Below are 12,634 nucleotides of genomic sequence, written 5' to 3'. Positions count from 1 at the left end.
TGTAGCTTTATGAATTTTAGTCATACCGGAAACATTAGGTACAAAAATAGAAAGCTGACCACAGTAAATAATGAATGCATTGTACTTACCTGTGTAAAGATTATGCCAAAGTTTTTCTTTGTGTGAAATATTACTATTAATAATTTAGAGTCTTGTATTTTGGCCATACATACTGCATTTGATATAGTTAAAGTAGATATTCAAGGGATCAGTGTTGATCATCATTGTCATATACATGTGCAATACAGAAGATAATCTTTTTGAATGTTAGTCTATACAAGAGTATGTATTAAATAAATGTGAGTTGTTCATGAAACACTCAATTTATGTTTGGTTTACTACATTTTATTGTCCTTTGTCTTTTATTTCTATATCATAATACCATATGCAGATCCTGTCAATGCAGTTCACTTTTTCACATCAAAACAAACAAAGTTTTCAAGGGACATTACACTGTTCCAGTGTTTTGTCCTACGCTGTTTAGCATGCTAAAATACCTTGTATTCTGTTTGTCAATACAGCCTGTACATATATAATTCTTATTGCATTGTTGAACTGAATTCTAGTCTGGACTTGAATTCAGTTGTCAACAACAACAACAATAATAATGATGATGATGATGTTGATGACTGTCTAAATATAGAGTGTATTGATGAGTTAAAGAGTATTTCATTATTCGTCAAGGATTTGAATCAGAAACTGCAGTTGTTACACAGAATAAAAACACAGAAGAAAAAACCAGAACTTATGCAGAAATGGAACTTTATTTAAAAATTTGAATAATGCTTGTGAAATTCATCTACCATGCCCACCATAAAGTCATTCCAGTTTATCAAATGTAGAAACTTTTCAGACAACATAGCCCATGCCTATGAATATAAACAGGCTAGGTTATACCCTAATGACCAAAGCAAATGATGAGTAGCCTGGGGGGTCCATAGAATAACCTGATCTGACAGGTTACCAGTACACAAAATGGCAAAAAAACTGTTCCTGTTTAAAATCAACAATGTCCATAAGATTTATTTTGATGTTATATTTTGATGACACCCATGACCTTTGACATCCGAGTCTAGGACCCCCTAAGTTAGTGATATTTTTTGAACAGGAACAGCTGAATCTAGCTGTTGCCAGCCAAAGCGCAGCTTCTATTGTGGTATAAAAGTTCATTTACCGAAAAAACTAGCATGGTGACCATCATTTTTTAAAAAGTCATAGTGATCATATTTAATCTTACTATAACTTGGCCAAGTTTAATCAAATTGACATGATTTTTGAGTTAAGTATAAAAGTTTCAAAAGCAGGGAATTTATGAAAATATGATATTAAAACTTTTTTGATGATTTATTAATTTATGAATAGATTACAAATCTTAATTATACAAATTTTGTGCCTTGGAGAAGGAGTACTGTCGATTTATTTCTTTATTTTCACTTTTCTGAATGTAAAAGTGAGTTTCAGAATAGATTTTCAAAGTAAAGGTAGATTTTTCGATTGCTAGGGAGCCTTTTTTTGAGGAACGTTTCCATGGAAACGAGCATGGTGACCCCTGTTTTTTATTTCATTTTTTAAGTTCTGAAACATGAAAGAATTTCCATGCAAAGTTTCAAGAAACTGACATGATTTTTAAATTTCTATGAATTTGTAGCACTTATCCTTAAGTGATCGTTTGTTACACTGAAGAGAGAATTCAGAGTATGTCAAAGTTTTTTCACAGCAAAACTAGCTAGATGTCATTGAGCACGTTTAGTGGATGTGCAACATTAAAGGCACACGAGCTGTAACTTATGGTATTACTTTCATGATTTTATATTTAGATTAAAAATAGTTCATAGAAATGTTCTTACTCAGAGATGTTTACTCAAAGATAATTATCCACAGAGTGGGACTGCATGAGCAGGTCTCAGTAAGACAAATAATAAACGGCCGCCTCCATACAACTACATGATAAACAGCAATGTACACATTTAAATCTTCACAAATACAACATGGTCCAACCCACTGAAAGAACGGGAAAGGGATTCACTGCACTTTGATAAAATATTCTCTGTTTTTCACATAACATGTCATGATTTTGAAAACGGCGGGAAATTTAAAATGAATAACAATCTGTTCAATTCTTGCCCGGCCTATCCTGCCACAATGCAAACGTTGTTGAGGCATAGTTAATGACTATATAGTTCGATTTGCAGATTGCTATCGCAGAATATCTGAGGAATTTGGAGGTACTTTGAGGTTGGACTAATTACGCAGAGTTGCAGCTCATGGGCCTTTAAACAGTGTAAGTGATTTGTAGCTACTCAGAACTGACAAGTTCAACGCAGTACTATTTCGATGTAGGATAGTTATGGGATTTATGTTTTGCATATGATTATTATCACTCCTGAGGTAAGATGACTTATATATCGATATTTGATAAACAGCGATCGACATAAGATAACCTCACTTCTGTTTATTAATTTGTTGAATGAATAAAGAGCGACCATTCACGTTCACTGAAAGGTTTCTGCTGTAAGACCGCCCGTCAAATTAACATGCTTGGCGGCTTACAATTAACTTTTATAAATAGGTCAGTACGTCAGTAAAACAAAAATAAAAAGGACGAGGCACAACAGAGCACGTTAATATTACTGTCTTCAAGTCCTCCAACCTTATAATAAACGTGTCAGCGGCTGCGCAGAGCCTTTTATTCCTACTAAAATACGAGCAAGTAAAACAATCCGTATTTTAACAAATATGTAAGAAACCAACCTAAAATCTAAATCTTCAGAGTCCAGAAATTTTGATGATAACTTTTTTAAAAGTACCAATATTTTGTATCAAGCACACTAGTTTAACATTTGTCAATATTTGTTAAAGAAAACCTCGCAATTGGCCATTTTGCTGTTGACCAATCTATAATATTTTATGAGAGTATAGTCAAACTTCCAAGTCAATAAGTTTAAAACCTGTTTACGTTTAGGCAGAGTCCCTGGTGTTTGCCAGCCATACATATTTAAAGACATTACGAAGTAAAGACGAAGGTAAACTATTTACATCCCTATATTGTTTTGCTAACAATGATAATAAAAACTACACTAAAACACATACCAAGCGGAAAACAAATATGGCTAAACGATCTCAGCTCTTTTTCCTCTGAGAATGATGTTATCATGATTTTACAGCTAAAAACCACAAATTAGATTGGTAGGGTGGTTCTTGTAGGGAGTGATGAGTTCTGTGAAAACTTCCCTCCCAGATTTTCTTACAAGTTTGTAAAAAGGACAGCCGATAAAAAACACAATTATTACGTCTTATAACTCGAAAAAGATGTAATAGCTTACATTTAACAAACGTAGATAGTCTACCTAAAGGACATCAGTACCGCTAGTTTGTCTGTTTAAAAAAGTAGTAATCTTCTTGTTGAGATTGGTTTTGCCAAGCTTGGATAAACTACGCTGTAATAACTTCAAATTTGTAGAAGTGATTAACCCTCTTTCGATCAAGTAGTCAAATAAATCTTCAGCTGATTCGATCTCATCTCTCACCCGTTTTGACGAAACTATACATGAAAGAAGAAAATAAAATGATATAGTCGTTTGTGATTTTCAAAATCTTCTACTAAAACCATGGGTAGCATCCATTTCGAAAAATATCTTGACCAAGCACAAGCCGACTATGCTGCGCAGCAAATCTTTCGAGTAAACAATGCTGTATTTTCCATTTGCAATTGCATGCATTTCAAAACTATCTTGCAAATCTCTAGCACCTCACGGTAACAGACCCTACCAAACTTGATATAGGATTTGACCCTTCGTCTGTACACAATCGGGCACACTCTGTTGCTCTGAATTAATAAAAAATCAGCTTAGGCCATTCAAAATTCTTTGTTTGCCGTCCTTTGATGTTTGAAAAACCTACCAGCCAGCAAGAGAAAACAGAACACAGACTAAAACTGGAAGTGTATTAACATAAGCTCATTTTTTATACGGTTTCTTTTGAAAAAAAAATTATTTGTGATACTGTTAACATCATGTTTGTTTTCTTAATTTTCTCTGAAAACCTACCAGCACGCGAACGGCAAACAAGGAATTTTATTTAAAGCGCCTTATATGGTGATGCGAACTTTGATGTTGACAAATAACTGTGTAGGAAAATTAGTATAAGACTGTCGTTTAGATTGAAATATCAACGACAGAACGTATTGAATAAGGTACATCATCAGATCATGGTCAAACCGTGTCTACCGCATTCTTTCGTTGCTAACGCAGAACAAAGTTTAGTAACGCGTACGCTGGAGCGACCTACACTCTATCGTCTCACGTGATGATTTCTGGACGCTGCATAGGATGATTTGAGTCGAATTCGGTAGCAAAAACAAAGATATTAAATTTCAAATTGCACAGTAACAAACATCAAGTTATGGAAATATCAGAAATGCTTGGAATATTTGAAATATCATCGAACATGAAGCTGTCTCTAATTCTTACTATGTGCGTTAAAAACTGCCTTTGCGCGGGGAGCGGCTTTGAATATTCGAATGTTGGAAAACAGGCGTATTGCAATACCATGATGTTATGTCGTCATGCGTAGAAGGAAGGAATCATTTTTTAAAGTTTTATTGCACTTTTTTTTGTAAAAAAAGCCGTTCAACAGAAATCCAAAGAAAAGCCTTTCAATAGAATCCAAAATATGTTTAAAACACAGTTGTACAATGCGTGTATGTAGCGTCCAACCAATTTATTGAAAATTGAAAATTGAAATCATCTTCAAAATGCAATTTTCATTTTAATGAAATAACAACCAAATTTTAATATTCGTTTTTGCAGACAAAAGTTTTATTTTACCGATTTTTTGGTACGGTTTTCGCGGCCAATCAATTCCCAAAAATATTAAACAGCCTTTTAGCATAGAAAGCAACATTTGAAATGTTTCAAATCGAAAATTATTTTTCATTTTTATCTTCATTGAAAAAAAAAAACGATTGACGAATGCGTGTACGTAGCGTCCAATCAATTTATTGAAAATTGAAAATTGAAATCACCTTCAAAATGCTATTTTCATTTTAATGAAATAACAACCAATATTTTAATATTCGTTTTTTCAGAAAAAAATTTTATTTTGCCGATTTTTTGGCACGGTTTTCGCGGCCAATCAATTCCCAAAAATATTAAAATGCATTTTAGCACAAAAAGCGTTATTTAAATGATTGAAATAGAATTTTATTTTTCATATTCATCTTAATTGAAAATACCAATAGACAGACCATTTCAATAAAGCTTCTATTATTTGGTTATTAATGAAACATAACTCTGTTTCGCCTTGTTCATATTTTGAATCCAAAATGCAATTATCAGTGAAAACAAAATGAAATTTAATCTATTAATTCTATTTTATTTCTTAAATTTCAAAATCACGTGTTCTGGATTATTTTTAAGGAAAGTTGCTTGTTTTCATATTATAATTTGTATCCTAAAATGATGTTTTCATTTTCAACAAAAGAAAATTATCATTACCATTATCAAAATATTACCTTATCTTAAAATAAAAAAATAGTACTATTTTCAAGATTCGTAAAATTTATTACGGGACATTGTACGTATTTGATGAAGAACAAAATGAAGAGAAAGGAAACTCTTTGAAATAAAATCATGTCTTACCGATTTAAGAGGAATTTGCAATTTTACTTTGGTGCGTGCGAAAATTAGAAATTGAAAATTGAAAATTGTAAGTTTCAACCTTTTTCATTTTTTTGAAAATGGTCGAAAGACGACTCATTTGAATTGCTGTTCCCGGCCCTCTACCTGCCAGTGGGTGAGCAGCATCAATGCGTACGAGACTTCCGGTTTCCGCAACGCATACTTGTTCCCGTGCTTACTGCATGTGCTGCGGGAGACTGGCCACCGAAGACGATATAAAGGAAATTTAGGGCAACTCCACATGCACACATTAGCCCTACGAGTATGGCGAGAGTGTCCGGCTTTGGCTACGCCGTGGGAGGCGGCGTAGCCAAAGCCGGACACTCTCGCCATACTCTTAGGACTACTCCACACATCGGCTCTACCAAGATTGTTTAGTATTACGATGTGGTGAATAAAAGGATCATTGCATTTATTTTGTGTGGAATACATGGCGAGACACTGGTGAATCGATAGTGCTTTGACCCTAGTCATGTGATCTGGGTTCCCGGTAAACCGGTTTGTTGATTGAGTGATTCCTCTTAACGGTGTTTCGAAACCAAAAATGGGGTTCCTTCATCAGTCGCTCGCTTGTTTTGTATCCCCTCCGCTTGGTTGTGTGATGAAGTCATCTTCGTCCTCGAGGAGGAGAAGCCAGATTCGTTATTGAGAGAGTTCAGAGAGTTAGCCACCCTATTGACTGACTATAGTGAGCGATCGGGTGTGTGGTGTTATATTATAATTAACATGACCCAGCATCGACCGGAGTTTCTAGACGCTTGTAAGGAGTTTTGTTTTAGGGCATATTTTGAGCGTTGCTAGTGCTCGTTATGTTGACAGTAAATGTTGTACTAATCATTGGTCATTGTTCGGCGTGTGGCGTCGTCATGTATTTCACAAAATCTGCGCACTGATCTCTCGTTTAATCCTGACAGATTATGATCAGGAAACAAGTCTTTAAAAGTACATGCTATCTCGCGGTGTGTTTTACATTCAAAAACAACCATTTGCCGCATAAACTCTTCAGACACTAAGGAAGACAACTCCATTTTAAATTTACCGCAGTTCTTGCGTTGACGGAGCCGGAAATCTCGCACGCATCGCTGCTCGCCCACTGGCCGGTAGAGGGCCAGGAACAGCAAAGAAATTGAAATAACATGTAAGTCGTTTTTCGACCATTTTCAAAAAATTGAAAATGGTTGAAACTTACCATTTTCAATTTTCGCAAGTAACAAAATGAACAGCGAATTCATTTTAAATTAGTTGTACATGATTTAGTATTAACGAGTTTCGATTCTCGTCATTTTTGTTCTCCTTCAAATGTCAAAATTATCCTATATTTTATATTTTACAAAAATCGGAAGAAATACCATTTTTGTTATGTTAAGATAATATATAGAATAAAGTTGAAGACTATTATTTTTATGCTTTGTTGAGAATGGCAACATCATTTTTCAAAAATGAAGTAAAATCAAAATATGAAACAAGGAACGTTCAATAAAAGTAAACCCGAACTTGTGTCTTCAAATCTTATGAATGAAACAGAATTAATTGATTAAAGCTTAATTTGTGTTTACTGAAAATTGCTTTTCGGATTCAAAATATAAAGAAGGCGAAACAGAATTATGTTTCATTAATAATGAAATAGCAGAAGCTTTATTTAAAACGGGCCGTCAATCTTTTTTTTTTGTTTTTAACGAAGATAAAAATGAAAAATTATTTTCGATTTGAAACATTTCAAATGTTGCTTTCTATGCCAAAAGGCTGTTTAATATTTTTGGGAATTGATTGGCCGCGAAAACCGTACCAAAAAATCGGTAAAATAAAAATTTTGTCTGCTAAAAAGAATATTAAAAATTGGTTGTTATTTCATTCAAATGAAAATTGCATTTTGAAGGTGATTTCAATTTTCAATTTTCAATAAATTGGTTGGACGCTACGTACACGCATTTTGTACGTTACTTATGTACTCTGTTTTGTTCTGCCTGAACGAGAACAAGATTAGTCTGGTTTCTTGCCCCTTGAAATTCTGCTGCTGGTTAACAAAACGAGATCTATACAGTTGTGAATATTTCATGGTCACATCAAGGAACAAATAAGAAAGTGTGAACGCTGATTTGGGATAAAATATGAAGTATTCACCAGTGAACACCTCTGGAAGTTGATAAGACTGTAATGCAACGACTGCGGGAGTAAGTATCATTGTAGAGATGAGTATTTTCGAAAATATGCATAACACTTTTTGTGCATACTTAAGGGTCTCTCGCAGTTTGCAAGTGTGTTTTGCAAACATGCAAAGTTTATACAGTGAGATACTGTTATAAATGACACAATGGATATTTACCGAGTAGAAATTTCAACCTCTTCAGGTTTTTATTGTCCAATCCGTCTGCTATATCACTTAACATAAACCTGAGTTCACTTTCTTGGTCCTGCATTTGCTGATCGTTCCCTCGGCTTTCGCTGTTGAACAATGTAGAATAAAAAAATTTCGAATGTTACTCTCCAGTTTTTGTCATCTCATTCTTCAGACGGCTTGGGTTACCGCTCGCTGTGATATTTCCCGCATATTTAATTTGACAGAGCCAAGCGAAATGTAAAAAAGTTCGGATTAAACTTTCGATGTGATTCCAAAAAGTTAGTAAATTATTTATCACATTGACACCACCAAAAAAAAAATAAATAAATTTTCACCTCCCAGAGCGAGTCGTTTGTACTGGTTGTTGATGAGTAGGTTGTGCTGGTTGTTGATAAGCACCCTGCCGAGTCTCACGACTGTGCCGAGGCATGTTTTTTTAGAGAGTCAGAACACTGCTTGACATACGCCACTATTAAAAACAATAAAAATACCAGCACATGCATGCAGACTTAAATGTAAGTATTATACAGTGTCTGTAAAGGAAACTATGATTTTCAACGTAAGACCTCTATCTCACACACAAAATTATATTTGAAGGAAACATTGGTGAAACTTCATTGCTTACAATCGTTCCTTAACTTTGTATTCAATGCAGTGTGTTTTTGAAATCATTTTGTGAAAAGCATAAGCAAAAATTAGACTCTGATTTTTCGACCTCGGATACCTGTCCATCATAAAAATACAATCATTTTTCTATTTCAATAATCATAAGTGATAAGCAAAGAAAAGAAAATGATAGATTTAAGAAGATCATTATATATATATATATATATATATATATATATATATATATATATATATATATATATATATATATATATATATATATATGTCATTGATAGCGATGGGATAAATAATCAAAGAAGGCAAATTTATATTTAAAGAATAAAAGCTTGCTATATAAATAACATAATTTACTTACTTGCTAGTTGTGCATCAACCACACCACTTATTAAATCTAACCGCGGGTCGCTAAACGCTGCGCAAATGGGACGAGTGCTGTACGCGGCATTTTTATACGTGACGGGCTCATGTCAATCAAAATTAAACAAAATAATAAGTGATAAACATAAATAATACAAAACTAAAGTGAACAAAAATTTAAAAAATAATAATAAAATTAATCAGAGAGAGAGAGAGAGAGAGAGAGAGAGAGAGAGAGAGAGAGAGAGAGAGAGAGAGAGAGAGAGAGAGAGAGAGAGAGAGAGAGAGAGAGAGAAAATCTGAAAATAGAAAATTGTTAACATAGAACATTCGAAATAAATTATGCAAAATTAGTTAGTGAGTGAAGGATCGGGAGACATCCAAAATACTGCTCTTCTTTTTTACTTTTGCAGGAAATTTCACCTGTTAATTTCACTCTCAGCCTTTACTCATACAAAACTGTTTTTTCATCATTAAGTTTTTTCCGTGTCGCATGTAGTTTAGGAATTGTCATTATGTTTTTTTCTTCAAGCAAAGCCACACTTTGACTAGTTTTCTGGTAGGAATACTTCAAATGCAAGATGGAAGGGAACCCCCTTTACAAACATACACATCAAACGAAAATAATGTCGAAGGACAAAACCATGGAACATTATCTTTTGAGAGGGCATTTGGTTAGTAGCTTTATTTCCAAATGTGTTCGTCGGCTAAATTGAATTTGTCAAACACAGCTGACGTCATGTTAATAGTCAATGTTGAGTTCGATAGCAACAAAAAATACAATTCAATATAAAAAGGCCTCTCCTGCTCCTGTAAGTATGTCCCTAGGAACAAGGGATTTGTGTTGTTTTGACAGCAAATTGATGGTTAAAATATGTGTTTTATTTAGAGCAACTGATTCCACGTCATAAAAGCGGCGCAACATAGCAAAGACTCGGTATTAAAGTTCCTCAAGTTATTAGATTCTTGTAATTTGTAACTGATCGGCAGAGTCGATCATAAATCGTACATATTATTATGAAACTATGTAGGAAATTTCTAGGATATGAAAATTGCAAATAAAATATTCGTTTGCCGCTTGAAGTTGCAAAGAAAATCTAGATAACAATATTCCCTCCCTTCCTAAATGATCAAAACCGCAATACCTATGGAAGGGCGCCCTCACACTGTCTTCTCCTTTTACAGCTGTCAACGGCCTTTGAAGAGGCCTCTGTAATTATTAACAACGATGGTCAAATATGATAATTCACTATAATGCAAAAACAATGATGTGTGTCAAACAGGTCTAACTGGCAGTTTTATGTTGCTTTCCAGTCCGATGAAAGGGCTTAGCTAGGGAACATCTCTTCAGCGATATCCTGCCGATAAAGCACTGGTTTGTACATAATTGGTGTAGAACCGTAGTTCTCTGACAGGTATAATAACACTCATTCCATTATGTAAATGATAGATGGGAAGTACTTGAAAATGCAACGTACAGATTACTGACTGACTTCTTAGATATTTATTACGAATATCAGAACGACCTTTGTAAAAAGTTGGATAATGCTCAATGCTCAATGTGTCAAAATGATAATCGTGACCGAACAGAGAGGTATAAAGTCACGGTAATGGGACTGAATAGAAGGGGAGAAATTGACCTGCTTTTACAATAATAATGTATAACTGAAACTGACATAGTTGCATACGACGGATTTTCCCGAATACAATTTGTTCATATCTACATGTATGCGCCGAGATAAGAATATCTCTAGAGTCATTGCGTGAGAACATCAGGACTTTGATTGATTGGAATTGTTTGTGAAGTTTAGCATTATCATGTTTGTTTGGATAAACAGACTTATGTCAATGAATAAGAGATGAGATGAGAGCACTTATCTTTATAATAATTGTAAGAAAACATCGAAAGGGTTCTTTAAAAAGTGATAACATTGTCGTAACTTATGTGATACTGTTCTATTTTCGACTGTTTCTCATTTCATGATAGTAAACATGCTTATAGAACAAAAAGATACAATATGTATATTAAACAGGATTGTACATAGTGATTCTAAACAAAGACTGTCGCCGAGAACGGACAACTCAGGTAGGTAAGATAGCGTTGCAATTGGAGCTTCAACTTGGTTGTACAAATTGTGTGCTACAAACTGTGTACTTTGTACATCATGTTTACCCTTCGTTTTATTTTATCATTTTACGGTAGTACAAGTAATTGCAAATCTGATAAGTAACACTATTAGGCAGTTTAATGAATTTCAATTTATTCGTTACAAGTAAAGCAATAAAACAGTATAGCGGCAAAAAGGTTTTGACAGTAACTGCTCTGGAATCTTTAAGAGCTCCCTCTACGGTGACGTTGTGCTTTGTTGCACTTGTTATCTCGGCGCGAACGTGTTCTTCAATGTCGTCACGGTTGTACAGAAAGTGTATCATGTGCGCTGTATCGTCTCCGAGTCAGTGACAAACACCTATCCGGTGCCATAAAAAATACGGAGATATTCAAATTACTGGCAATCACGGTTACTCTACCCCACCCGTGTGACAATGTACCACTCCTGAATTATTTCAGTACCGTAACTTACGAAATACCGTTTTAATATTGTATGCGTTATCTAAAATGCTAAACCTCCTCGGAGTACATTGAAGACGAAAGACCTCAATCCTGTACCCTGCGAAAATTCAATCTTTAGTACATCTGTGAAATTATCAAATAAATTCATTCTAAGAAAAATCTGCTGATGTTTAAAATGACATGCTTTTTTCCACGACGCGTCTTCAATTAGGTAACACTTTAGTGCCTATAGACTAATCTAAACCGCAAAATGGTAACTCCGGATTTGAAACAACTTAAATTGTTAAAACAGTATGACAACTTTACGTAAGTATCAATTACTGCAAATTAACAGTCCCACTCGGGTTGTAACAGTACTGCCTACGAAACACGACCGGTTGCAAGGGTGACCCAGGTTTTAGTTGTGTCTGCTTGCAATAAATATGACATTTTTATTTTAATTGCAAGTTTTTGTCATATCGAAAAGCAAAACAAAAACAAGCTATTTTGGCTGTTAGCTAAAATGAATTTCGAATAAGATTTTCTATGCTATGGTCGAACCAAGAGTGTTTTCACAATCGAAACCTCATCGCTTCCGGCAAAAACTGAAACTCGAAAAGCATGGTCAAAATTGACGTCAAAAAGCTGAGATACACTTTCTGAACAATCACGATTCAGCGTCGTCGGAGAGAGTGCCTGCAATAAAAGTACAAAACAAGGATAATCAATTAATGTACAAACTTTTCTGATTTTTCAGACTATTCGGACAGAATCAAAAACAGAAATGACATACTTTCCATGTTTTCCAGTTGAAATTATTTCCATGTTTTCCAGTTGTATAAGTTTAAAAGTAGAAAAGTAGAAAATATTCCGTGACGTAAAGTGTGGCGTAGACGGTTAGAGTGCATAACGCTTCTGAGGAGAAGCAGAAGTTCAGTGTTCGAACCCTACTACGTGCTACCCTACTTACAAATCTATTTATATATACAAAATATATATCTATTTATATACTCACCGGGTGACATACCGGGTGCTATGCGTCATACAAAACCGGATCTGCAAGGTAAAAAAAAAAAGATTGAC

The 12,634-nt window shown here is 34.4% G+C and overlaps 1 long non-coding RNA gene across 1 annotated transcript; it reads right to left on the bottom strand.

The window, feature by feature from the left end:
* Nucleotides 1-3,196: 3,196 nt before the first annotated feature.
* Nucleotides 3,197-8,465, bottom strand: LOC139130769 (uncharacterized). Its single transcript, XR_011551983.1, has 3 exons — nucleotides 8,352-8,465; nucleotides 8,002-8,120; nucleotides 3,197-3,541 (listed from the first exon to the last, which is right to left on the bottom strand). It is a non-coding gene; the product is annotated as an uncharacterized lncRNA (long non-coding RNA).
* Nucleotides 8,466-12,634: the final 4,169 nt, after the last annotated feature.

This window comes from Ptychodera flava, chromosome 1 (genome assembly GCF_041260155.1).
Source record: "Ptychodera flava strain L36383 chromosome 1, AS_Pfla_20210202, whole genome shotgun sequence".
Taxonomy (NCBI): domain Eukaryota; kingdom Metazoa; phylum Hemichordata; class Enteropneusta; family Ptychoderidae; genus Ptychodera; species Ptychodera flava.
The sequence above is the reverse complement of the archived record's forward strand: the minus strand, read 5'-3'. Positions and strand labels throughout refer to the sequence as shown.